The sequence below is a fragment of the Anser brachyrhynchus genome (genome assembly GCF_964034855.1).
Source record: "Anser brachyrhynchus genome assembly, chromosome: 7".
In the NCBI taxonomy this organism is placed as follows: Eukaryota; Metazoa; Chordata; class Aves; order Anseriformes; family Anatidae; genus Anser; species Anser brachyrhynchus.
In genome coordinates, this window is record NC_137701.1 from 34,569,528 (window position 1) to 34,595,540 (window position 26,013).

Here is a 26,013-nt window from a genome sequence, read left to right on the forward strand (position 1 = left end):
GGTCACTGATCAGCATTTGGTCCCCTGGAACTAAATCAATTAGATTGTTTAAAGGTAAGCATGTTAGGGCACTGGAAAAAAAATCACAAGCATTTAATTAAATATCTACAGAAAGAAATCTATGGTTAGTTTGGAGGATGCAACTGATTTACTAATGGGAGTTTTTAAGACCTAAGCAGTGCAGCTGTATTTCCTCCCAAAGCAAAAAACAGAGCAGGTTGAAAAAGAAAGGTTCTGTTATCCACAAACTTTTAGGATGAATTTGTTTTCTGAAACACAATTGCAGTCCACTGAGACTAAAATCAAGAGTTTTCAAGGATGGATATTTGGCAGTAAATTTGTTTAAGAAATAATACAAAACACATTTCAGATATGAAATATGCTATCTGCTGCCAGTAGCATTGTGTTACTGGCTACTTAGAACTGGGCTCTCAAGCTTCCCAATGCAAATCCTGAGATGTCTGGAAAAACTGTCTGCTCGGATTCTCAGGGTTGCCAAGCCTGAAGTAGTTTAGCTGGCAAGTTTGCCTGAGAGCTACCGATCTTGGAAAATGTAGGGCTCACTGTCATTGTGCCAGTAAACTTCACTGTGATTTGGTGGAATGAAAACTCTTGCCATCTATTAAGCAGAGGAAGAGGTAAACAAGAATCTGTAAGGAAGGGTTACATGTGGTGTCAAAACATAAGAAAACGAATACTTGTTCTCTCAGGGTAACCTGAGGGCAGAAGGGAGGGATCACTTACGGTTCCCATCTGAATATAAACCATTGGAAAGAGACAGACGGGGGGGGGGGGGGGGGGGGGGGGGGAGAAGGAAAGAGAATTTTTATTTCTTCGTTTATTGGTCTAAAGACCAAACTTTTCAAATCTTTTACCATACCGTTTAAAAAAGACCGGAGTTGTTACAAGTAGCAGAGCTTATCCCTGTGGGTTCAGCCCTGCTGCGATGGAAGGTGATAGATGTAACAGCACACGATCTGCGAACACGCAGCGTGTCTGTGCAGACACGTGCACACAGTGAAGGATTAGGGCTGACTATGTACATCAAATTGTACGAATTTAAAAGAGATGGAGGGCTTTGTATTTTTCATCTGACCAGGGCCTGAACTTGCTGTTTATAACATGCAGAGCTTTTATAGAAACTTACCTGCAATTAAACCCGTTGTTGAAAGGCTTAGAAATATCTGGAGAATACTAATAAAGTAAACAAACAAACAAAAAAAAAAACCCACACAATTGTCTAAATTAGTTGAGAGTCTAACATAAAAAATAAATTTTGTCCTGTTGGTAGGTGAAAAGCAAAGAATATCTTCTCTTTTTCATATTTTTAGCTTTCCAGTCAGGATTCCAAATGGAAATATTTATTTGTGCCTTACATTCTTATTTTTAATTAACAACAACTATTATTATCTACGTCGGTCTATAGCTTCAGGATGTACATGGCTTCCACAAGAACTTCTTAGTAAATCTGCAGTGAATCACTCAAATTCAGGTCTTTGTGTAGCAGCCTCCTATTACGACTACAGTCTAGCACTTAACAATTACAAGTGGAGCAAAGCAGAAAAAAAGAAAAAAAAAAAAGAAAAAAAAAAGCCAAGGGGAGAAGGGGAGATGTCTGTAAGAGGTGTAGACTCCTCCTTCTAGACACCATTCCAGCAGCTGATCCTCCCTGCCTTGCCACATTGCAGGAAATCTCTGCAGCAAACTGCATATACCGACTTTCCAACAGAAGCTGCTACATACCCCTGAGTAAGATGCTGCTACAATTGTTGTTAATGTGTCAGTGATAAATATATAATCTTATGCCAATGTTTGTTTTTACAAAAGATAATAATAATACGCAGCTGCCACCCAATCTACGAATATGGAAAGGACTGGAAATAGCTCCTGAGTCATGATGAGCTTGTTTGTCATGAGAGGGGACTGGGTATCACTTAATTTCTTTGATTCATGTCTCCCACAACACACACGTGTACATGCAAACGTACTCTGACCTCGCTCCTCTTACTATTAACAACTTTCTTCTAAAGGTATTACACTTGGCTGACTTACAACACTGAATTCACAGGTCAGAGTGACACACGTAAGAGCTAAGGATAGAACAGTGTTAGCCAGAAGGACCTAGCTTTGAATACTGTGAAGGAGATTAGATAATTTCAGAGTCCAGGTATCCTTACAGAAGACGGCAAGGCAAGCTTACCTTTAAATAAGTCCACCCATGACAAGAACAATTCACACTGACCATTCCCTGCTTCCCAGACACAAACACTTGTACAGCATGGGGCAACTAAGCTGGGAGTGAGCGGGGAAGGAAATACATTTTCCTTAGAAGTCTACAGTATAGCCCATACACAAAAATGAAATGATTAAAACCTGACAGTAAACTCATATCCCACATTAATTTCCCAAGCAGAATTTTGGTCCTGAAAAAGGGAGAAACAGGACGATACCATGCCATCCATTCAGAGACATTTTGTGCTGGGTAAATTACATATTATTCAGAGACCAAAGTGGTCAGGGGCAACCTGGAACTCCAAGGTATGCAGCCAGGGATTACTTACCCCAACTTATTACGAAGACGTAGCAATATGGGTACACTGTTTTCTGACAACTTGAGCCACAGATGTCTTTCTTGGACGTATGTATTGATTTTAGTTACACAGGTGTTCCCCAAGGACTTCTGACGGGTGATTTAACATCAGGAACATTGTGAAGGTATGCTGCTCCTCTCTGAATCAATTCTTAGAGGCTTGATAAGCTGATAAACGCATTTTGTTGCTTTTTGTCTTTCGTTACTAGTGCTTTCTCATAATTGGTTCTCAAAGCTTACTTTTTTCAGACTGCTTCTTTGATATTCGGTAATGCCATAGACTGTCTTTGAAGAGTGAGCAATAATTGAGAGCTTAAAAAGACAGGTAAAAGTTATAAAGTCATAAAACTCTATTTGATTCCTCCTTCAGTCTGTTTTCTGAAAGTGTGCTGAATTTTAATGGTGAAGAGATCTTGTGGGTTTTGAATGAAAGATTCTTTTTCCTCTCAAGCAATGGTTTCTACTGCAGTATCCTCATTGATATTTTATTGCCTTCAGGATGGCATGATGTCTATAGAATTTTTTTCCAAGTCTCTTATCAACAGTGTTTTGTGACATTTGGCCCAAAAAACGTCTACCTACTCTCCCGGGTTTCCTTTTCAAATGCATTGTGTAAATCAATTCTACATGGAGCTACAGTCATTGTGATACAAAAGGTACACCAAGATACATTTTTTGCAAATAGGCATTGTATTCTTTTTCATTTCACTTCTTGTTCCTGGCAGTTGCATATAGGAGCTTCCCATAAACTGAGTACATTTCTCTTCTTCTTTTCCCAAGGTGTGACTGAGCCATGAATAATTGATGCTTCTGTGAAGAAAAATGGTGAGAAGAAAATGAAAAAAACTTTCTTAATCATTGTGCACAGTTTCAAGTTCCACCAGCCCATTAACTCAAAATAAACTACTATGCATGCTGTCTGCTCACTGTCTGCACAGTGACATTTACCAGGAGAGAGGCAGACAAGAAATTGTCAGTGATGAGATTTTCACAGACCAGAATAGTGACACTGTAATCTTGCTCTTTCCCACCTTGTCCCCATTGCCCCCTTTTCCAACCTCTATGTCCTTTTTGAGACACAGCTAAAATGATTCTCAGAAGTGCCCATGTGTTCAAAACCAAAATACAGGTATTAGATTTCACTTGACATTAGAAAAGGAAGATAAAGGGGAAGAGAGAAAAGGAAAAGGAGAGAAGGGGAAGAGGAAAAAAAAAAGAAAAATAGAAATAGAAAAAGAGAAAAAGAGAAAAAAAAGAGAAAAAGAGAAAAAGAGAAAAAGGGAAAAAGAGAAAGAAAAAGAAATAGAGAAAGAAATAGAGAAAGAAAAGGGAAAGGGAAAGGGAAAAGAAAAGGGAAAGGGAAAGGGAAAGGGAAAGGGAAAGGGAAAGGGAAAGGGAAAGGGAAAGGGAAAGGGAAGGGAAAGGGAAAAGGAAAAGGAAAAGGAAAAGGAAAAGGAAAAGGAAAAGGAAAAGGAAAAGGAAAAGGAAAAGGAAAAGGGAAAGGGAAAGGAAAAGGAAAAGGAAAAGGAAAAGGAAAAGGAAAAGGAAAAGGAAAAGGAAAAGGAAAAGGAAAAGGAAAAGGAAAAGGAAAAGGAAAAGGAAAAGGAAAAGGAAAAGGAAAAGGAAAAGGAAAAGGAAAAGGAAAAGGAAAAGGAAAAGGAAAAGGAAAAGGAAAAGGAAAAGGAAAAGGAGTTTAAGCATTTTCTAGTTCCAGGACATGTGGCAGAAAAAACATTACTGTTACTAAGCTCATTTCTGTAGTCAACAGATGGTCTTGGAAATTGTTTTGCTGTTTTTTGTTTGTTACAGAAGAAAAAAAAAAACTGGAAGTAGTTTCAAAAGATTGTATCCAAAAGGCATTGTGCCAATCTCACTTAAAGCAGCATTTCTGACGTAGCTGAAAACAACTTTTACAGTTGAGTAGGTGTAAATATTACAGGACATTTGTAAGTACACATGAGCTCTGCCTCCAAATGAGAAGCAACAAGAAAACATCTGATGTTATCACCCCAGTATACTTCATGCAGCCAATCAGTGACAGCAGCCCACATGTGCTGAGGCCAGAGATGCTTTGATAAATCAAAAAATTTGCAGCATCATAGGAGCCATCAGCACAGCAAAATAAACTTCTTGGACGCATGTGGTTATACCTCTTCCTGATTGGAAAAAAAAAAAGAAAAAGTGAAAAGCAGAAAAATACTTGCCTGGAAAAGCTGATTAACAACTGCTAGCTATGTATCATACAAATGGAAGCAAGAGCTCTTTAAATGGAAACTTAGAGAGTTACCACAGCATTTGAGTAATTACTGTCATGCCCTTTTATCAGCTACTGTTATGGTTTGGGCTGGAACAGAGATAATTTTCTTCGTAGAGGCTCACGCAATGCTGCATTTTGAATTTTTGATGAAAATAGCAGTGATAACACAGCAATGTTTCAGTAGCTGCAGAGCAGGGCTCACCCAGAGCCAAGGACTGCTCAGCTCCTGGTGCTGCCCTGCCAGCTGGGGCTGGGGGTGTCCCAGGGGCTGGGAGGGGACACAGCCAGGACAGCTGGCCCAGGCTGCCCAAAGGGACGTCCCACGCCATGGGGCGTCATGCTCAGTGATAACACTGGGGTAAAGAAGGAGGAATGGAGGGTTGTTTGGAGTGAGGGCGTTTGTCTTCCCAAGAAACCATTCCATGTAATGAGTTCCTGGGGGTGGCTGAATGTGGCTGCTGATGGGATGCAGTGAATGGGCTCCTTGTTTTGCATTGCTTGCGCACGCAGCTTTTGCCTTACCAACCGTCTGTATCTCGCCCCATGAGCTCTCGCCCTTTTACCTTTCCGACTCTCTTCCCCATCCCACCTGGGGAGAGTGAGTGAGCGGCTGGGTGGTGCTGAGCTGCCTGCTGGGCTGTGTCACAACAACTCTCTTGGTGTCTTGTTTTAGGAAAATGATCCATATTTAACACTGCTTCTGACCCTGGTCACATCCAGACCTACCTAGTAACTGCTGATTCATTCACAGTAGCTTCTTGCAATTATCACGACAGCGACTGGGAAAAGATAGGTATAAATGGCACTAAAACTAAATAACCGCAGAGTATTTCATCCATGCATTCTCCATCTGCTGCCTCCATTTATGGATAATAATGCCATTTGCAGACAACAGCAGCAAAACTTTTCTCCAAGGATTTATTTATATCCCTGTATTTCCTGGATTATGTATTTCCTGGATTATGGTTCGTACTTTCTAGTGTAATAAGTGCCCCAGAGAAACACTAAGTGCAGCAATTAAGAAGAGAGTTCATTTTCCTGCCCAAGTAATCCCTGCCTCCTAAACCATCAATAGAAGGAATGCCTTAATACCACACTGCACTGGGAGCTGAATTCATGCTTCTCAAACCACCATTACTAACAGAGGATAGCAGAACTGCAGGCTTGTTTACTCAAATGAAAACATTTAAGTAACTCACCTGATCTATGCCCACAGGCTGGTGAAAGGGAGGACGTTGCTTCTGTGTTTTAGTAGCTTTGATAATTTCAAATTACGCCCCGAGGCTATTAAGGTGTACTAACAGAAAGAGATGGTGAGTTGAAAGATGAGGTTATTGACGTGCCTTCCCTGGGAAAAACTTGAGGCAAAACTGAAATGGTAGTCTGCTTCTTTGTAATTTTTCCTGTATTATTTAGCACAGATAGAATGTACACTCGGTGATGGCCTGTGCTTCTCATGTAGATTATCCATCTTCCACTGTCATGTGTCCTAAATTACAAGTCCCCACTGCCTAGGCTGAATAATAAGATACTTACAACAGCAGCTGAAGGGGAATAAAAGCAAGCAACAAACAAGAGAGCTTTTATCTCCTTTCATTCTTATTTTTCCCTGTCCTTTTAACATCCAGCAGGCCACAAAATGAATGACAAGGATTAAATTATTTGGCTGCCAGATTATCTCAGTGGCAGTTCTTAGCCGAATATCCATGCGAGTCATTGAGAGGTCGTGATATGAGCGAGTGAATCAGACTCTGCAGGGTCACTGCACATCTCCCCGTGTTACCTGCTCTCTGATAGAAAAAAGATTCAAAAAGAAAGATAACCCATCTAAATGAATTCTAAATATTGAATGAAATAAAAGCCAATAGATGGGGATTTTGGTTCTCTAACAAATCTAAACTCAAAGGAACAGGAATTCTGCAGATGGCCTACATAAAAACTCCCAACATGCTTGCACCTGCCCATCCTTTAAGGTACATTTACTTTCTGTAAAACAAAGACGTATCTCATCGACGGGAAATAAGAAATCCTAATGTGCACAAATTAAAATTCCAAAGCTACCATGTTGTCCTCAGAAACAATGATTTAAATTTGCAATGATTTAAAATTGCTCATTTTTCTGATGAGATCCCATTGTTTCTTTGTTGCATTTATTTCCTCATTAGATTAAAAGGTGGTTGGGAAGGAGAATGTGTTTTACCTGCACAGTGCTTTGCACAATGAAATATTTATCTCCAAATGGAGATTCCAGGCTTTATTACTACATGAATAATATATGTAACTTGAGTTATGACCTCCCAAAGACCTGTTTACAAGTCAATCTTTCTGTCTGTTCACCATTGTGTTTCATGGCTACGGCCACTGATAATATTTTGTTATTTTATGATGAAGCCTGTACTTTTAATAGCCTCACCTTGTCTACATATCTGTTAACCAATCTATCACCCCTTGCAAAAGTACACCACTTATTTAAACTAAACTACTTCTTTTAAAACAAACAAACAAACAAAAACCTTCTCTGTTCACTCAAGAAAAGCAGGCACTAGCAGCTTAACCTAATAAGCAAGTTACCCCAGTGGATGACTCATTGACATCCATATGTCTGACTTCATATAACAGCAGAAGAATTTGCTTTCATCGTAGGCAATTGCCTGGTGGGGAAAGCCAGCAGATGAGAAATTGCAGATTCCCATGACAAGGACATGCAAAGACACCACCTCCTGTATTTCTCAGACACAAACTCTATCTTTTACAAGCATCTTAATAGAAGAGGAAAAGGTTCTATTAAAAATCTGCCTTCCTAAATTTATGGAGAGAAAGAACTGAGACGACAAACACCATTTGCTTGCCTAGTCACTCCTAAGTATTCCCTGATTCCTCCATACAGCTGAAGAGCAGATCATTTCTAAAGATATTCAAAGTGCTACTTGGCTATGACCTTAGCCCAGACACGCTGCCCGTTCCGCAACGCTCGCTCTCATGCTGAAAATGTGTAGCATCGACTGCCCTCTTAAAGGCATTCAGCAAAAATAACTGAACTTCGTACACAGATGTAATGCAGGAAGTCAAGAGCATTTGTGTTTAGTCACCTTGGATTTTTAAGCATTTTTAGGTTAATGCCTCTCTATACTTGTGTGTATGGCGCTTTCAGGAAATTACTAAGCAGTGGTGCTACAGGGAAGAGCCTACTACATAAAAATAAATAAATAAATAAATAAAGTTCCTCAGGCACGGTGCGCTTGTCTTGTGCTTTCTAAGATGGACTGCACCTTCCAAGGAAACCTGTGACTGAAACACTTCATGGAAAAGTTGCAGGTACCTTCTGGGTAACACGGACCTCGCATCTCCTCCCTCTGTGTGTCTCAGACTCTTTTATTTAAGCCCGTTGATTAGGCTAAAAGTTTCCAAATGCCAAGTTCTAAAGGTGCGGCTCACTTCCCAGCAGTGAAAAATTGAACGTCGAGTTACAACAATTACAATTGCCATTTCTAGGATTGGTGAGTGATGAGTGGTTTCATTACAGATAAAACGCTGACGGCGCGACAGCGCTCTGTGAGACAGTACAAATACCTTCCCTACAGCTGATACGGTGTGCTCACCTGCTCCTGGCAGCCGGAAGAAACTATCAATACCCATGACAAGATACTAGAATGGACTTCCCAAATTAACAAATTCAGTCCCTGCTATCAGCCAGCTATGGCACACGGTCCCCTTCATAAACTGATTGAAGAATATCCCCAAAACTCGCTGGGAAGAGCTCAGTCATATGGCTACTATTACTGGAGTCTCCTCAGCTGCTGTCACTGTGAACAGGTAACCTCTCGGTTCGTAGCAGACATTTTTGTCTTATCTGCCTAAATTAGGACTTTGCACTCTGCAACACTAAATTGAAACCCATTTCTACAAGCAAGGTAAGATAGCTCTTCTCAACCGTTTGTAAGTCTCTTTGGGGAGCGCAATCTTTTCCATCCTTGGGAAATCACTTTATCCTTCAGTTCTTAGCAAAAATCTGAAATAAAAGTGGTTGCCACCTCAACTGAGGAGCTTTCTTATTATTCCTTCTCCAGAATTATATTTCTTCCTTTAGCATAACCTCCCTTTAATACTAATTGTACTCCTTCAAGCCATTCCTAAAGTGTATTTATAATTCTTACATTAATACCAGTTCTAAAATTATCTAAAAGGTAAGCTTCAATGGTATGTAAGAGGTACATAAATATACTGTGCATTTGCTCAAGCTTCTTCCTGGTTGGCAACAATTTATTATTATTTTCTTATTATACAGTAATACTGCTTTTTCCAGAAGACAATGCCAGAACCCAAATGACAAAAATGATGGTTTCACCATATGGGCTGCTATGAAGAAAATTAACCGTGTCACAGCCCGACCCAGCACACTTCCAAATCTACAACCAAAGCTCTCAAACTGCAAAGAGAAGGAACTCCATTTGCTTTCATTTGGCTAAAAGAATCTTGCTTTCCAGAGCAGTTGTCATACTAATTTGTATGCTGCGTATGCCTTCAAGGACAGCACATCAGCGCTGCCAGCATGTAAAGGAAAAACAGGACAGTTTGTCAAGGGTTAATTAATCAAAGAGTTTTTATAAATCAAAAGTACATTTTGGAAGATTCACAATGGTCAGGATGAGTCTCAGAAACATAGAAAGCAAAACAAATTGTGGCTGTCAAGCAAAATTTAATCTTCTATATTTGGAAGAGACATTGCTTGGCTTACAAAACCAAGACAGATAATGACCAGCAGGGACATGGCAGTCCATGGATGCGGGGCCTAATGAAACCATTAACCCGCACGGAATAGTGCCACGCTGGTCCAGCAGTACTTCCCAGATTTATCATGGCTTGGGGGAATCTTTCACTAGATAAAGAATACTTTTTTTAAAATGTTATTTATTTATTTATTTTTGTCTGGCCGACAAGGCTGCTCAGTTAGAAGGAGCTAATGGCAGTAATATGATTTTAGAGAACCCCCAGGAGCTCAGGAAGTTGTTTCATATCTTAGTTAATGCCAGACGGCTGAGTAGTAAGGGAACAAACCAGGGATCCCAAATAAGCAGCAATTAAGGGTTTGGTCTAGACTGTAAGACTGGAAATATAACCTGCATCAGTGTTATCTTTTAGTATAACTGATTCATTAGCAGAAGATGGATTTTTAAAATAAAATTACCATAGTAAGTCATATTCTGGCACGTACATCTTTATACATAGAGCCTAGAAGACATAGAGGCAGAGGGCTTGTTGCTGTCATCTCTGAGCAAGGTACCTATCGGCATAGTGCAGTCTGGGGAGAATGATGCAGTCTTCCCGCTACTTCGTTTTTTTCCTATTTTTTACTTTTCTTCTTTACTCTGTCTTGTAGCATTTATTTCTATAGATTACTCAGTTCAGGCACTTAAAAATATGTTTTCACAAGCTTAAATCCATTATTTTTTACACAAGAAACTCTGCCTATAAAATGTTTTTTAATGAAGTTAGGAGAGCTTATGCTTTCAAGTCTACTTGATACACAATCTCAAAAAAAGAATAGGAAGGATTTTCTTCTCAAAACTTTCCGTGAAGCATTAAGTTTGAAAGCAGGTGTTTCAATCCATTTTCTTCCTCCATTTAGAACTGTTTTTGTTTAAAGCAAAAGCATTCATGACGCAGACGTACAGCAGTCTGTGGAGGAGTATTCACACTCTGCTGCTCAAACCCAGCTGTAGGAAGACTCGCTCACTTTCCCCACCTTTCCCTGCAGCATGCTTACTTCGGCACAGCCCCCCCCAGCAGCACTCCCCTGTCCCTACCCACCTGGCACAGTGCTCAGCTGCCTCACAGCACCAGTGGAACCAATTTATGCAAGGGAGCTTCCCTCTGCAGAAGGGAGAAGAGTGGTTTGAGAAAGCAGCTGTCCAGTTACAGACCCAGCTACAACGGGGCCCAGACAAGGACATGGAACTGGAGTGCGGAAAGGCAAGCTTGTTGCTGAGGTATAAAGAATTTGTTTCTTGTTTTCACCTAGTCTAATTTCATGCATTTTTTTGTCTGTTTTTACAGATATAAATACAGTAAATGCACATGCTTCTGCATGTGTGTATGTGTATTAATCATTTTTACTAATGGGTACTTTAAAATGGGACAAGCTCTTGCTATAGAAGATGACCGCACAAAATGTAGGCGTTACACAGGCTTTTAGTAAAAATAGTTTAAAAAAATAGAAACCATTAACAGAATTCAGATTTGTAAACACAAATTGTCAAATTTAATTGACAACTTGTACCATCTCTCCTCTTAACAGAGCTTGAAACAGGTTTATACTACTTGATTTTTCCTTCACTTTTACATTTACAAAAATACTTCATAGCATATCTATAACATTTTATAGCATATACTCAGACAAGATATTCACTCATTCTTTAATAACTGATAATTTAAGGTTTATGGAAGTGTGAATGCCACATACCCCCATAACACAAGAAAACACTAAAACAATGTATTTGTTGAGATAATGAGGCAGGATAACAAACAAGCAAACAAAGAAGACACTACTGCTGTAGCTGGTTTTACTTTTAAAGCAGTCCACTAGATGTCTTCGGGCAAATTACTTTTACAGTTGTTTAACCCAGTGGACAGCTCAGGGAATTGTTTCTTGTGGCTTCTAACAGAACTCTACGTTTCTTTATTTGACCTCTGCTATTGCCATGGGTTGCATCAGACATCTGGGGAAAACAATTAACTACCCCACCCCACCAAAAAAATAAAAAAGAAAAAAGAAAAAAATAAAATAAAAGCTCTTTGACACTGAGGTCAGGGAATAAAAAGCTACACTGAGGGATCAAACCTACCACAATGAAGAAGGCGTATCTGGAAAGTAAAAAGGAGGAGCCACTCATTCTTCCCAGGGCAGTATCATTTTCCTGTGTGAATACTTACGCAGAGCTCACATTATTCATGCAAACATGTCCACGAGGGTCAATGGGAGCACAGCGAGCAGGATGTGTAATGGCATTTCCTTGGAACCAACAGGGACCAGGAACTCTGCTGTGCTAGATATTGTTTATACACATTGAAAGGTCTTCTGGCTTCTACTGTCTAAACTATAAAAAGCTAAGGTAAGAGGAAGAGAGGAACAGAGGCACAGTGCAATTAACGCCGTGGTGAGCAGGATGCGTAAAACACCCGACTTCAGGTGTATGAACATTAGTTTCTGACTGCCCAAGTGTCTAAGTTTTTTGCTGGACCAGGGTCAAACTAATTTGACAAAGGTCATGTATAGAGCTTCAGTGGAAGAGTTAAGCATTAAATTCCATTATTCTACAATCCAAGCTACATCAGTATTCAGCCCCAGCCAATTAATCCTGTTATCCCAAATCCAGGCAATAACATGCTATGCGCATTTACTTCTGTAACAGCGGTTTTACTGTATTGTGGTAAAGTGATAAAACAGATTAGGAATAATAAAAAGACCTAATAACACAATAAAAGACTTTTTTTTCCCCTAAATTTAAATGACGGAAAAATCCTCAAAAGAATAAAAGCAATTAGGTCAGATTCCTTGATAGTAGTTAGATATTATTCATGTACCTACACCACTTATGGTGTGTAAAGCCATCCATTTAAAAATAAATATTGTATTACCACCTCATTTACTATCATTTGAAATGTACTTGCTTGTAAAGAATATGATAATATTCTTCATGTCAGAAGAGAGCTATATATTTTTTTTTCTTTAATCAAGCCAAATATCTGCCAGAACAAGTTTAAATCAAATCCTCCTCCTTCAGCACTATTTCAGTACTTATTCTTTCCCAGAACAGGCGGTTGCATGTTGCGTTTATGAAGTCACTGAAGTCGTGGTTGGACGTGACAGGAAGTAGCATGAACTATTTGATCAAAGCAACTAAAATGCAAGAGGAAATAACGGACTGCCACATCAGACGGGAGGTATCTGATGGAAACCGCTTGTAACAAATTAAAACACCTTTGGTCTCTGAAAAGTGAGTAGCAGGCAATGCCCTAAATAAGATTCACTATTCATCAGTCCTTGTATTCACAACATGTTTCAGGCATTTATTTTTCCGGTTGAAGAGACTCTCTTCATTCCTTCTCAAATCAAGGAGTTAGCACGAGCTGTGAATCCTTAAGGAATGTGGTATCTGATGCTAGATTTATTTTGCTCTGTTTAAAATTCAAATGGATCACTTTTGAAGTAAAATCAGCTACAACAGTGATGTCTTTTGTTTCGATTAATTTGCTCAATTTGAAATGCTGGAGCTGGATTTGACTTCACACTATCAGTGTAAGTAGGAAATCAGACACCCAAACAAGGATGCAGAGTCTTTTGCTTTTTGTTGGAGGGGAGACTATTACACAAAATGTATGTTTTTATCCAGATAGTAGGATACAGCTGATGCAAATCCTATGGAGCCATTGCTCAACTCTGTTCTGAGAGCTGACAGGACCTTACCGCATCCAGCATCCCACAGAGCTCAGCTCTTCAAACAGAGAAGTCACTGACAAGTACATTTTTGCAAACAATTGTGTTCCAACTGCACAGACCCTTATCAGTTCTTCCACAGAGAAAAGCAACCATGTCCACCAGACTCTGCCTGCGTGGCCAATTTTCACACTTAGCTACACGCATTTTCCTCAGGAAATACATGATTAAGGACATGCAAATCAATATTTCTGTATTCTAAATTTGTTTTTCTACGAAGAACAGACAATTGTTACCAATTGCACAACCGCAGCTCATCTGTGAATTACTCCAACCCCAAACAGTTTCTCAGTTTAAATTTTGTCTCCCTGTAATAGCTGCCTTATCTTTATTTCGTATAGCAGTGCTTTCTGTATAACTAAGCAAATAAAAATAAATAACAGAACCCCAGCGGTTCTGGTAAATTGTTCTCTGTAAATGGCTGCCACGCATTGCTTCAGCTCCGCAGTGGTGGCTCACTGCATCCCAACAGCTGAAAACTGCTCCTTTAGAAATCTCTTTCCACATGCCTTAGCCTTCACTCACCAATAGCTTCATTTTTTATCTTTTCAATATAGACACTGACAGGTCACATGTACCAGAACACAAAGAGTTGTCATGGCAGATCAGACTACTGGTCCATCAGGCTTCCTATTCTGTCTTTACTATATCTCAGAGGAAGGTGCAAATCCTCCTAATGTAATAAGCAATTATGCAATGGTACCCATAAGGGCAACATTTCTTTTCCACTTTGACAATCAGCTTATACCCAGAAGCAAAAGATGCTATTATCCTTTAAATAGTTTCCTAGGTTGTGCATAACAGATTCCCTTCCCTTATGATCGATACTCAACAGGACATGGTCACAGTTAATAGGCTCAAAATCTAATTTGGCCAAAAAAGAACGAGACTGAAAAGCCAGATTAACAGTACAACTGTTTTTCAAAATTAAGATTGAAAAAAAAATAGAGAAGAAGCTGGATTCTGTGGCATTAACTTTCTTAAATTTTTGTGTGCAAGCTGTCCAATGATTATAGATTCACATGTGACTCACGAGGAAGTCAAAACAAATTTTAGCGTCATGTGTCAGGAGCCATTTGGAACAGTCACGGAGTTTGTGATGTGGATTTATTTGCTGTCCTGCAGTAAACTCTGAATGCTAGCCTTTAATGACAGCAATTGTTTATATAGAGATATTGCTTTTATTCATGTTTCCTGGTGGTATTTTGCATGTCAGTAATTGCTCCCCTGAAAAGGACCATCCAAAAGAGTAGCAGTAATGTATTATTGAAAGGAATCAAAGCCTATAATCCCATTATTCTGTGATTCCAGTACTTCTGGACCTACTGCTCAACAATCTGTTGAACTTGGAAAAACTCAGTTTCCGCAATTTCCAGTCTACTTTGTAATTACTCTTCATAATTTGTAACAGATTATGCAGAATGTCCCACAGAGATCAGCAAACCATCTGAACTCTCTGTAACTCTGACAAAAATCATTGAGATGTGAGTCAGATGACTGTGAGTTCAGATTTCCTTTCTGTTAATGAGTAGTCATTTTTCCATTCTTCGGAACCCTTATTTTAATCCCAAATCTGACATCTTTTCCCATGAAGGGAGTCAGTTATTAACCCTGGCTGGCGTTTAGACTCAATCAGCAGGAAGGAAGACCGGCAGAACTAGAAAAATGAGAAAGAATATCCAGAAAACAGTTAGTAAAGAAGTAATTAGTACAGAGTGAGAAAGAAAAAAGAACTGTGCTTTCAGAGACAAACTAGTAGCCTACTGAAGGCTATTAGCTTTGTAATTTATACTAAAACATGTTATTTCCCAAAACATTTGAAAGATCAAAAAATACAGGAGAGGAATTGTTTTGAGTTCTGTAAATGGAAACAACTGGAATTACATGAAACTAAGAAAAGAAGGACTTAATGAGAAAACAGTAAATACAGCTGTTAGACTCCCTAGTATCAGTTAGATACGAAGAGAGTGTAGGAATTTGGAAAGTTCTTAAAAACAGCTTAAAAAAAATAATCAGCAAATACACTGTGTGGGAGAAGGTGATTCCACATTCGCAGCAGGACAGACAAGCCCTGGCTGGTCTTTTCTGTGTATAACTGTTGTAAGTCCGTACATGCAAGGAACAGAACAGGAGAATGAAACAGTTTCTGACTTTTTTGAATAAGCACGTATAAATGAGTACATCTATATGCACGTACATAAACGAGTACATATAATTTCTAGGGAAGCAAATATAAAATAAACATTTGAAATACGTTCATTGGGTTCTCAGTGGTACGTATGTAATTTTAAAACAAAAATCCCATCTAAAAGGGAAATATCCACAGGCTTCTACATTTACAGGAGTACATATTGTTGGTCTAGGGTTTGCCATTAAATTAGTCTCTATTTTAGCAGCTGTTTTCATTTTTGCCGGAAGGGTTTCTGGGGGGATTTGCAGTGATAGGGAAATCTAGGAATGTTGGTATAAAACAGATAATTAAAAGTTGCGTGGGTGGTTTCAGAAGTGACTCCAGTTTTTAAGCATCTTTACAGTGAAAGGGCAACGTGGAGCTTTCCAGAAAATAGCCAAGCAGCTAAGCCTATGGGCTAGAACTGTGGTCGCTTCCCAAGGTCTTTCTGAAGGAAAAGTGGTTTGAACCCTGCTTTGCACCTGCCCCAGGCATCTGCAGTTCCACCTGCTGAGCTGACAGGATAGCTCTGGTGATTCCTACACTATTGGTACCATCCTCACTCATCAACCCCAGCTTCAGCAGGCTGGTTAGATGTTACCAAAGTAAACATTTCACCTACCTGAATTGACATACTCAGCCTGTAATGTTTTTTAGGGGATGATTAATGGTAAATCACCAGTATATGCAAAAAACTTTCTTTCCTGCTAGCATCTTATACCTCATTAATCTACCTCCTGTAATATTTATATACATAAAAAGATGACATTTCTCTGAACTCTGACTCTCCTGATTGAATGTTTGCCTTTGTCACTTGTCAACAACTCTAATTCCTAGCGACTTTGAAAAGCAAGTCTTCAAACTACTAACTTTTATATTATTTAGCCAGATTTACTTAAACTGCAGGAACGTCCTAAATCACCTGCTACTCCGTAAACTACATAGGCAACCCATAGATAGACACATTTTCCTGCTTGCTAAGATCTAAATGCTTGCAAGGATCTCTCGGTCTTCTGCCATGTACAAACGTGAGGCTGCTGAGGGTCAGTGGGTGATAACCTGCAACTCTGTTGCCTCTCCCTAGCTTGGGCTGATGGAGTCTATATCAAAAGACTTTGTCTGATGGTCTTTCTCTTGCAACAAATCACAAAAGATGTTTAGAAATGTGATGCTGAAATGGTATCTCAGTTATAAATCTGTCTAGAATTCAGTTCTGCAGTTTTAGATGAAGCCACCCAGTCTTTCCATGTCTCATGCCTCTCAGGCATATTGCGTCTAAGGACATAAAATTGCCTATGAGAAATATATTTTAGAATGCCTAAGGAAGGAAACCAGAGAGTGGAGAGTCATTTGAAGCCAGGGACCCAACTTGATTAGGAATACATTAAAATTCCAGAATCTCAGTCATATGAGAAAACTCAAAAGCTGGGCTGCATCTGCTTAGCAATGGGCTGTTTCTCCAGGGATAACCAAGCATGTCTAAATGCTTCCTATCCATGGGAATTGGTGTGGGTCAAAGACCAGAGTGACATGAGAACTGGATTTGGAGATTCTTCCTGAATTTTGCTTGTGACTGTTGATTTTTCTATAATAATGGCAAAGAGTAAGAAAAAGAAATACAGATACAGGCTTATTTCAGTATCTGGACAATCCACAGAATACCTGAAATCCAGAAAAAAAAAAAAAAAAAGTTTCCCATCTTCTAGTACATTTTTCAAGTAGAAATAATGTCCGTTACAGTGGACAAGCTGCTGTAAGTTCACTGCATTGCTTTCCCAGATTCCTTCTGGCTGCAGTTGTTTTTATCACATTTATAAGTCCTGAATGGCCTAGGAGCTTATTACATTAGAAAGCTAGGTAAAAACTTCCACTTGATGACTGGTTTTATTGGCCATCTACAACACAGAATTTCTTCCAAAGGTGGCAGCTCCCAGCAACAGCAGAAGTGATGGTTGAGGACAGAACACAGAAGGAAACTGAGTTTTTTGAATGATTTAAAGTTGGAGGATACAGACAAAGAAAAGAAAAGCTTTAGAAAACTGGAAATTTTTTTGATACTGTCTTGTTCTTGGAAGATGAAGTTAGACTTGTTACTTAAAGAAGAGCTTCCCCCACTTCTTGTGTCCCAATTGATACTCACACCTGAGATTTTTCCTGTTAAAGCATCTCTCTTATCAAATAAGTAGCAATTCACTCTTTTGTGATCCAGAATAATGTGAATTTTACAGCTGCAGAAAGCAAACATAACCAATTCCAGCTTTGAATTTTGAACTGTCTATCTCACAATGTCTATATATTGCTATAGAGCAGACCTGGGTGAAATAGTGAAGATCTATTGTTATTTTCCAGCCCCCCCCCCCCTTTTTTTTTTTAGAAAAGGAATACATTTCTAAGTAAAAACTCTCCCAGGTTCCAGCTAGAGTCCTTTCTATTCAAATGGACCATCTGACAAAGGAATATTTTCCCTTAATGGATGGAAGCCTCTGCTTTCTGACTCCCTACTGCAAGACTTCTCTTATGCTGGCATATACATAAGGTCAAATGACTTGGTGCATGTCTAGTGGCTGCATTTACCATTAAGTAGCTTATTATTTTAAGAGACCTTGTACAGAATTCTTCCTTTCTCGTAATAATTTCACTTTAAAGATATTTTTTGTAATGCATGACATGTCCTTGTTCAATAAAAGTATCTCAGAGAAAGCAGTCTGTCTGTTAAGGTTAAGATACTTTACAGTCAGCATAATCCATTTCCATAAAGTCCACTGTATTATGCAAAAAAGTCCATAAAGTCCACTCTGCAAAAAAGAAACGATCCTTTTTTAAAAGATCTTCAGCCTCAGTATAGTAATAACACATAAAAATAACGAGTCTTGGGAGCCTAAGGTAAGAGATGGAAGGACAGAGAAGATGTGATATTTCTGCTAGTAAGTAGTGAAGACAATTTTAATTCGATAGAATTTATCAAATTCTTGCAAGAGCCAGTTTAGGAACTCCATTGTATTTTGTCAATTCTAAATATATTGAGTGAATATTGATGTTGGGCTAAACTTTGTGTAGTCAAGCACCACATTCAGAAAACTGTAAAAGTAAGGGTGTGTTTTCTCTTTTTGCAATGGGAATCCTTTGCGTAGACTTTCAATTTCCAGAAGCATCCAGTAACTGCACGAGGAGACTCAGAGGTCACTGACATTCCAGGTGGATGAGCACTCCTCCAAGACTGTTGCAGTGCTTGAAAGACCGTGCCTATATTCTCTGTTGTACAAACTTGGTGGGACCACAGATCGCATAATGTCAGCATTCCAGAGAACCGCAAGCATCTAAAAGATTCTCACTGATGTCAGATGAAAATTTTCAAGCTGAAACTTTAAATCACCTTTAAGGAGATGCCATTTAGGATAACCTACAGAACTGAGTTATTATTTAGGAACTAAACTCCACAAATGCTTTCATTTAGCACCAACAACTGCAAGTATATGCTCGGTATTGTCCAGACCTTAGCCAACCTGTATGTTTTCGTTATTAATAACACCAAATAATAACATAAATATACCTCAGCTTGGTATTCATAGACCACAGGACTCTTAACCTTTCAGATTTCCAAATTAAAGCAAAGGGTACCTACCAGATCCACTTTACTAGCAGAAACCCTAAAGGTAAGCTCTCATATGTGGCAGTTCTCCAGTCAAGAATTCTGTCTTTTTTGACCATCTCAAAATTAACAGACAAGACCTACTGTAAATAATTTCCTGGTGCTTAAAAATATTCCAGGATTTCAGATGTGGGGTGACTTACGGTGAATCAGTACCCTACATAAAATTTCCTTCTTTTTGGGGGCTGACAGGAAGAGTGTTCAAGGCTGTTGATCTAAATCTCAGAGTTGAGTTTGTTTCTAATAATAACAGAAGCTTCATCTATCTCCTGTTGAGTCTGTTTTGTCACAGTTCATGAATTGTTGAAAACAGTTTCCTTTTTGTGAAGTTTTAGAATCAGTTCTTTCTTGGCTTTATAAAGCAGTCTCCAGTTTAATGTTTTCTATAAATCAAATGCCTCCCACTTTCAAACTTTAATTACCAAAATAGTGACAACAGCTCCCTTTTAAGTAGATAGAAAGTAAACTAAATCTATTTTTAACACCCTGGTTTAACAGTTCCCATAAGTGAAATGTCACCTGGCCACTTGAGAGAGAAAAGATGCCAATTTCAGTGACTGCCTACGTGATCTGTTTTCTTCACCCCTGTGTGGTAATGCATTTAGCATTAGTGAAAAGTGAACTTTTAAGGTATGTTTCTGAATCTGTACATCCTTTTGAGTTTCATATAAACAAGTTAATAAAATATTTTACAGAAAAAAATCACTTAAGAACAACCACACATATGTACAACAGTACTACCCAGGTTGTGAAATTTATAGGAAATATGACATTTCCTGTACATGTCTTTTAAAGTACTAGGCCTGATTCTGAAACCTCAAATAGCATCCTAGTTCATATTGTAAAACCAGAATCAAAATTAAGGTTTATTTGGCTCCTAGTATTTGTTTTGGATATGAACAACATCAGAAATGCAGAAACAATTAATAATGTAAAGTTGAAAACCAATCAGTTTCATGATTTTGTTTTGGCATTGACCCAGAGTCCTTGGTTACACTAGCGATAATGCAGCAGAGATGCAATTAGATTGTCTGTATTCCAAATTCATCTCTCCAATACACTGCTTGCAACCACACCAAGGGTGCACATTAGTTTAAAAATAAATAAATAAATTTGTACATGAGACAGTTCTGTGAGATGCAGTACTACAGCACCAAATTATTGGGGCTATACTGGGGATAAAGAGGTGTGGATATATAAAAAGTTCAGCTGGGACACAGCACCGTAACAATGCCAGAATATTCTTTACAACCGTTATTTTGAAGTTGCTCCAGTTCACCATTCAAAATAAGACAGGTGCTGCATGGGAACTGAGGAAAGCATGAAGGAGACATCAAATCTACAGGTTGTTATGACTTACTGAGTTAGAGGCATTCTGCACCTTGAGGAGGTTGAATTTCAGTGTAAAGGCAAAGCATTCTGCCCTGTTCAGGTCGTTTCTGTTAAGGTGAAGCAAACAGTCCTTAGAAAAGATTCCACAGATCAGTCAGCAAATAAGAATGTAGCAGCAGCTGCGCTCAGCCAGATGAAGGCCCATCTGCTCCCTGTCACAAAGAAAGAACAGGAGGAGACACTTTGGTAGGCAGAGGAAGGGACAGGACAAATACAGAATGATGCCCCCCAGGGAACATCTTCCCAGCTTCCTAACAGTCACAGATTTAGAGGCTTCTTTGAAGTCATTACCTAATTAGCAGCAGCTAAAGGATCTCTTACCCTTGAACTATGCAATACTTTTTTGAACCTACTTAAATTTTGGGCCTCCAGAAAATCCTGCAGATTCTACAATTTGACTTGTATTTTGCCTGGACGAGAATTTCATGTTGTTTGCTTGAAATCCACTACTAAAAATTCTATGGGTATCACGGGTTCTTTTGCTGTCGAAAACACTGAACAATTCTGCTCCATTCGTGTATGTATGATTTGTGATTTCATAATCTTGTTGTATTTAATCTCTATGACCTCTTTCTCAAGTCTCTAGTCAGCTTAGTCTCTTCTCATATGATGTAATTCAAAGTCTCTGATCACTCTTACCATCCTTTCTTGCTTTACTGTATCCTTTTTGAGGTAGGGGAAGAGAACTGCTAGGGGGAAACAAATCTGAGTGTACCACGGATCTGTACAGACATAGGAGTGTTTTATTTTGTTTACAGATCTTTTCTTAATTATTCCCCAAATTCTGTTCTTTTGATCAATTGAACATGAGCTGATATTTTCTGAGACTCTTCAAAATAATCTCATAATCTCATTCCTGATTAGCAACATCAAACATCCATTTGGTTATATAGGCTGTCACTTTTCTGTGTAACTTTGCATTTATCATGTAAAGCAATATCAACACTAAATTATATCTGCTGTTCTATTTTCTTGTCACGTAGTATCACTGTATCCTTCTGCAACATTTTGCAATCAGCTTTAGATTTTATTATCATGAGCAATTTTATATCATCTGCAGTTGTCACCTCGATATTCCTTCCCTTTTCAGATCACTTACAAACATGCTAAAAAAGCAAGGTCACAAAACAAGGTACTGAGGGATTCCAAAGATAAATTCCCTCCACAGTGACAAATGACCCTATATTCCTAATTCTATTTTTGTTTTCCTTTTTTTTTCCCTACTCCTATTTTTTAAGCCTCCTATGACAAATCCCATAACAATTTAATTTCTTTAAGTCAGTAAGCATTTAGCTTAAGATTTTGTTTAAAAGTTGGCTGATACCTGAACAGATATCACCCCAATCAGAGAGATGGTTACCGACTCCTTAAAATAGCAAACAAACCTGGGAGCTTATTGTTTACCTCCAAGAAGGAGCATCATGTATAGATATTAATCTATTATACATATGCCATCTGTATATATCCTATGCATCCTTCCAGCCAATCCATCAGAGACAGTCAGGCTAAGCCATCCATTTCCAATTTTCAGAGTAACTACAGCGCTCTCTGAAACTGGTGCCTCTGATAATTATGAAAAGAAGCTGCTTAGGCAATGTACCAGAGATAAATGCTCAGAAATTTCCTACCTTAATTCCTTTAAAACACTTGGATGAATACCATCTAGCCCTAGTACTGTTAATTTCATTAATTCAATCTAAAAACTTTTGTATTGATTTTTTTCAGTTTGAGACTATTTCTCCACAAAGATGATACTGGAATGAAAATTTCCTAAATGACTGCCTTGATAGCAAACACCAATACAAATAACCCACCCAAGTTTTCTACTGTGTCCTTTCCGCCTTTGTTCTTTCTCAGTTTTACTCCATTTCTGCCTTGACCGTGTATCTGTCGCACAGTCCCTCTGGCAAATCTCCTTGAGTGGCCAGTGACTTGTTTGCTCAGTAAAATCTTTAATTCCTCTGGGTCCAATGAAGTCTCTAAAATAAATCACGGTGCAATTTCAGTTTGCATTCAAATGAGAACACAGAGTATCTCTTGCACCTTGAGAAGTCATTCAAACCTGTGCAAGGTGGATGTAAAATATGACCATTCTTACTAATTACTATGAAGAGCACAAGACACCGGAGAATCAATCAGATCTATCAAATTTAGACTGTGCCTATGAATATTTTCAATTACATGCCACTTTGCACTGAAATGCCACTGTGATCTCTGAAAAAAAATCTCAATTTTCCTGCAAACACGGAGCTGCTTAATATACTTTTTGCAGATATTACATACCGATTGGAAACGTCTGTTTTGGTACCTAAAAGCAATGGTTTATTTCCTGTTTGATGCCTTAATGCAAAGTTAATGGAAATGTTTGTACAAATACAATTTATATTTACAATGCCTGTGGTAATGGGAAGATCTGTTGGAATACTGATCAGTTTTCTGGTGACAGAACATCATATAACCTAGTTGTTACATTTATGAACAAGGGACAGAAGAAAACCTTCACAGGCGAGGGTCAAATAATAATTAATGGGTTTGGTCTTTTGTGATGGGCAGAGTTTATAATACCTTTAAAAATATGATTCTTTCATGTCCATAAAAATTTGGTGGGAAGGATACAGCTCAAGTCTAACTGCAAAATCTTAACTGCTTTAAAAGCACGGGCTTTACCTGAATGTGGGCAAAGGACAGGAACATTTCCCATTTCCTACTCTTTCGATATTTAATCAGAGTTAAATCGAGGTTATCCTTTAGCAACCTTGAATTGTGAATGAGGGATGAAAGAGAGGGTGATTCTTCAAGATTTCAGTTTGTGATCAGAATACTAGTCGTGTTGAATATGAAAAAATACAGAGCTTCAGAATTATTTTGCATTGTACTTCAAAAAAAAGTCTGAAACATAGATGAGGCCCTGAGAAAGGTGCAATCAGACAAAAAAAGCAAGATACATTCTTGAATAAGACCACACAAGTTTTCTGATCTCCAGCATAGAGGTTGGAGTTATTTTGTGGTAAATGCATTTGTATGAGGAAAGCTGAGGGAGACCTCAGAAAGCTTTACAAGCTTATGTTGGAAGCCTCAGGACACAGCTACTGTGCTTGACAATGAAGAGAGAAACATGCTTTTCAGGAAGGTCTTTCATTTTCTCTTTGTTTCAAACTTCAGTCAGTTTTTCCTTCTTCTTTCTCCTCTTCTTCTTTTTCATTCTATTGAAGTCACATTCAACATTAATAACACAGCACTTGGCCTACCAGCAGAGCCCACCTGGTGTCTGCAAAACTAACAGCTAATGTGTGGGGTTTATACAAGAAGGCAAGAAACCCTGCACAGAAGGTATGGAGACCTTCCAGAGTCCAAACAATAGGACTTTGAAGGAGATGCAGATCACAATGTAGGTTCTCTCTAGTTCTATCCCAAGTGCTTTATTGCTTTGTTCATCCCAGAAGTATAAAGTGATGTAATGCTATGCCCATCTACCTGAGACACGTATGGGCTTTCAACCAGAACCAAGGCAGGAACGTTAGAGGTAGTTGACCTCAGAAGAAAGAGATTTCTATATAAAAACATATTTTGTATATTCTCTAATAATAGGTATTTTATAATTTTGCTATTAGGAAAGGAAAACTAAATTTTACAATGACATATATGTGTTGCAATATTGTTATACCTTGCCTCTTGTTATACTTTATACTCTTGTTACGAGTCAAATGCTGACTTGAAGCAATTCTGGAGTTAGCACTGGTAAATTCTGTGCATTTACATTTTAGGTTATCAACTACTGCTGTTCCATAATCAGAATTTCCCAAAAATCAGTATAGAAAAGTGCAAAAGAATTGGTCTCATAATGTAAACGTTCCTTAAATTGTCCCTTCAATGTTTTTTAAGGATTACTTCTGTCCTTTTGTGTTGAGTTCAGAGTTAACAAGCAGAACTTCATAAATATGTGACTTTTAAACATAGACTGAGCCCTCTGCTAATCTGAGGCTGTGACACAGCCTACAATCACACAAGGGACTTTTAAAGTTATCTACTTATGGCATATCTATACCCGCGACTTTCAGACACAAAATCAAGCGGGAGAACAGCGTCAGTAGGTGATATATAGAACACCTCTACCAGAACATCGTTTTTTTCTGTATTAATGGGACAGGCCTCAGAGTAAGCTGAAAGACCTCCATGAACAAGAGGTATAGCCAAGACCCTCAGTCCCAGCCTTATGCAAAGTTTAAGTGTTCCCACACACGCAACAGACTTACAGATTTATCTTCTTCAACCACCAAATGTGGCCTCACAGGATGTGCTGCAGATATACCTGTGGTGACGCTCAGGAAGCATGTGCAGAGTTATATGGCGGAGTGCGACAGCCCCTGGGAAGCATGTTTCCTGGCTAATCCTTGAACACATAGGTGCCCTTCGGAGACACCCTGAATTCCCGTGTAGCACTCCCACGTGGTTCCTCACAGCACCCAGAGGTGGTGGGGGATTAGCAGGCAGAATCCTGGAGGTGGACAGAACTTGTGACTCAGTGATGCAAACAGGCAAGACAAGATGCCAGCATCAGGGCATTGCATTAATTGGCCCTAATGGTCCTAATCAGCCTCTCCTCGTGCTTTCACCCCCCCACACACACACTCTTCTCCTATAGGAAAAGAATGAGCAAGCGTATGGGCGAAGATTTAACCGCGACTTTCTTGCTGAGTGTAGGACAGGCCTGAGAGAGCTAAATCTCCATAAGCAGTGGCCTACTTGTTACACACTGTAACGAGGAATAAAGAGGTAAATGCCAGCTTATGGTTGGGTTCTCTTAACGCTTTAACGCTGCAGGGATCTCTGCTCTGTCTTCCCTTGGCCTCTTGTCCGCTGTGCTCCGAGGAGCCGTCCTTTCCTCAGAGCGCGTTCCCTGGACAGGGAGCACCCTCAGCCGTGCAGGTCTCACTTCCCTTAATGGATGTGCTTGGCTTGCTCATCTCTGCCAGGTTTCTCCATGTAGCCGTGTCAGACACAAACGCTGTAAAATCGCCGTAACTTCCTAACCCTGTATGCGGGATCACTTCAGCGAGCTATTAGCTAATAACTCCTACTTCTGCCTTTGGACAGGGCTCTGCCGAGGGACTTGCGTTGTTATTTTCTGGGTACGTTACTTCAGCAATTGATCACATCAAACTCAAAAGTGACTGATGAGCGTTACATCACCTCCTTTGTGTGCGCATCCGAAACCACAAGCCTCAGATGAGCGGAAAACAACCGAGGCGCGGTTGCCAGCGCCCTCCCAGCCGCTTTGCCCCCCTGTGCCAGCAGCCTGCCCACAACGGCGGACCCGTGAGGATTCTTCCCCCCGGGGCAGGAGGCAGGAGGGCGGCTGGAGGAGCGGCGCCGCCCGCCAGGGGTCCCCCGCTGCCCGCAGCCGCCCCCTGACGGAGCGCCGGGCGCTGAGGGGGCGGCGCGTTCCCGCCCTTCTCCTCCT

At 39.4% G+C, this 26,013-nt stretch overlaps 1 long non-coding RNA gene across 1 annotated transcript; it reads right to left on the bottom strand.

Annotated features, from left to right (window-relative positions):
- Positions 1–2,105: 2,105 nt before the first annotated feature.
- On the bottom strand, positions 2,106–25,989 carry LOC308198416. Its single transcript, XR_013953891.1, has 3 exons — positions 24,806–25,989; positions 20,521–20,704; positions 2,106–3,400 (listed from the first exon to the last, which is right to left on the bottom strand). It is a non-coding gene; the product is annotated as an uncharacterized lncRNA (long non-coding RNA).
- Between the last annotated feature and the right edge of the window lie 24 nt (positions 25,990–26,013).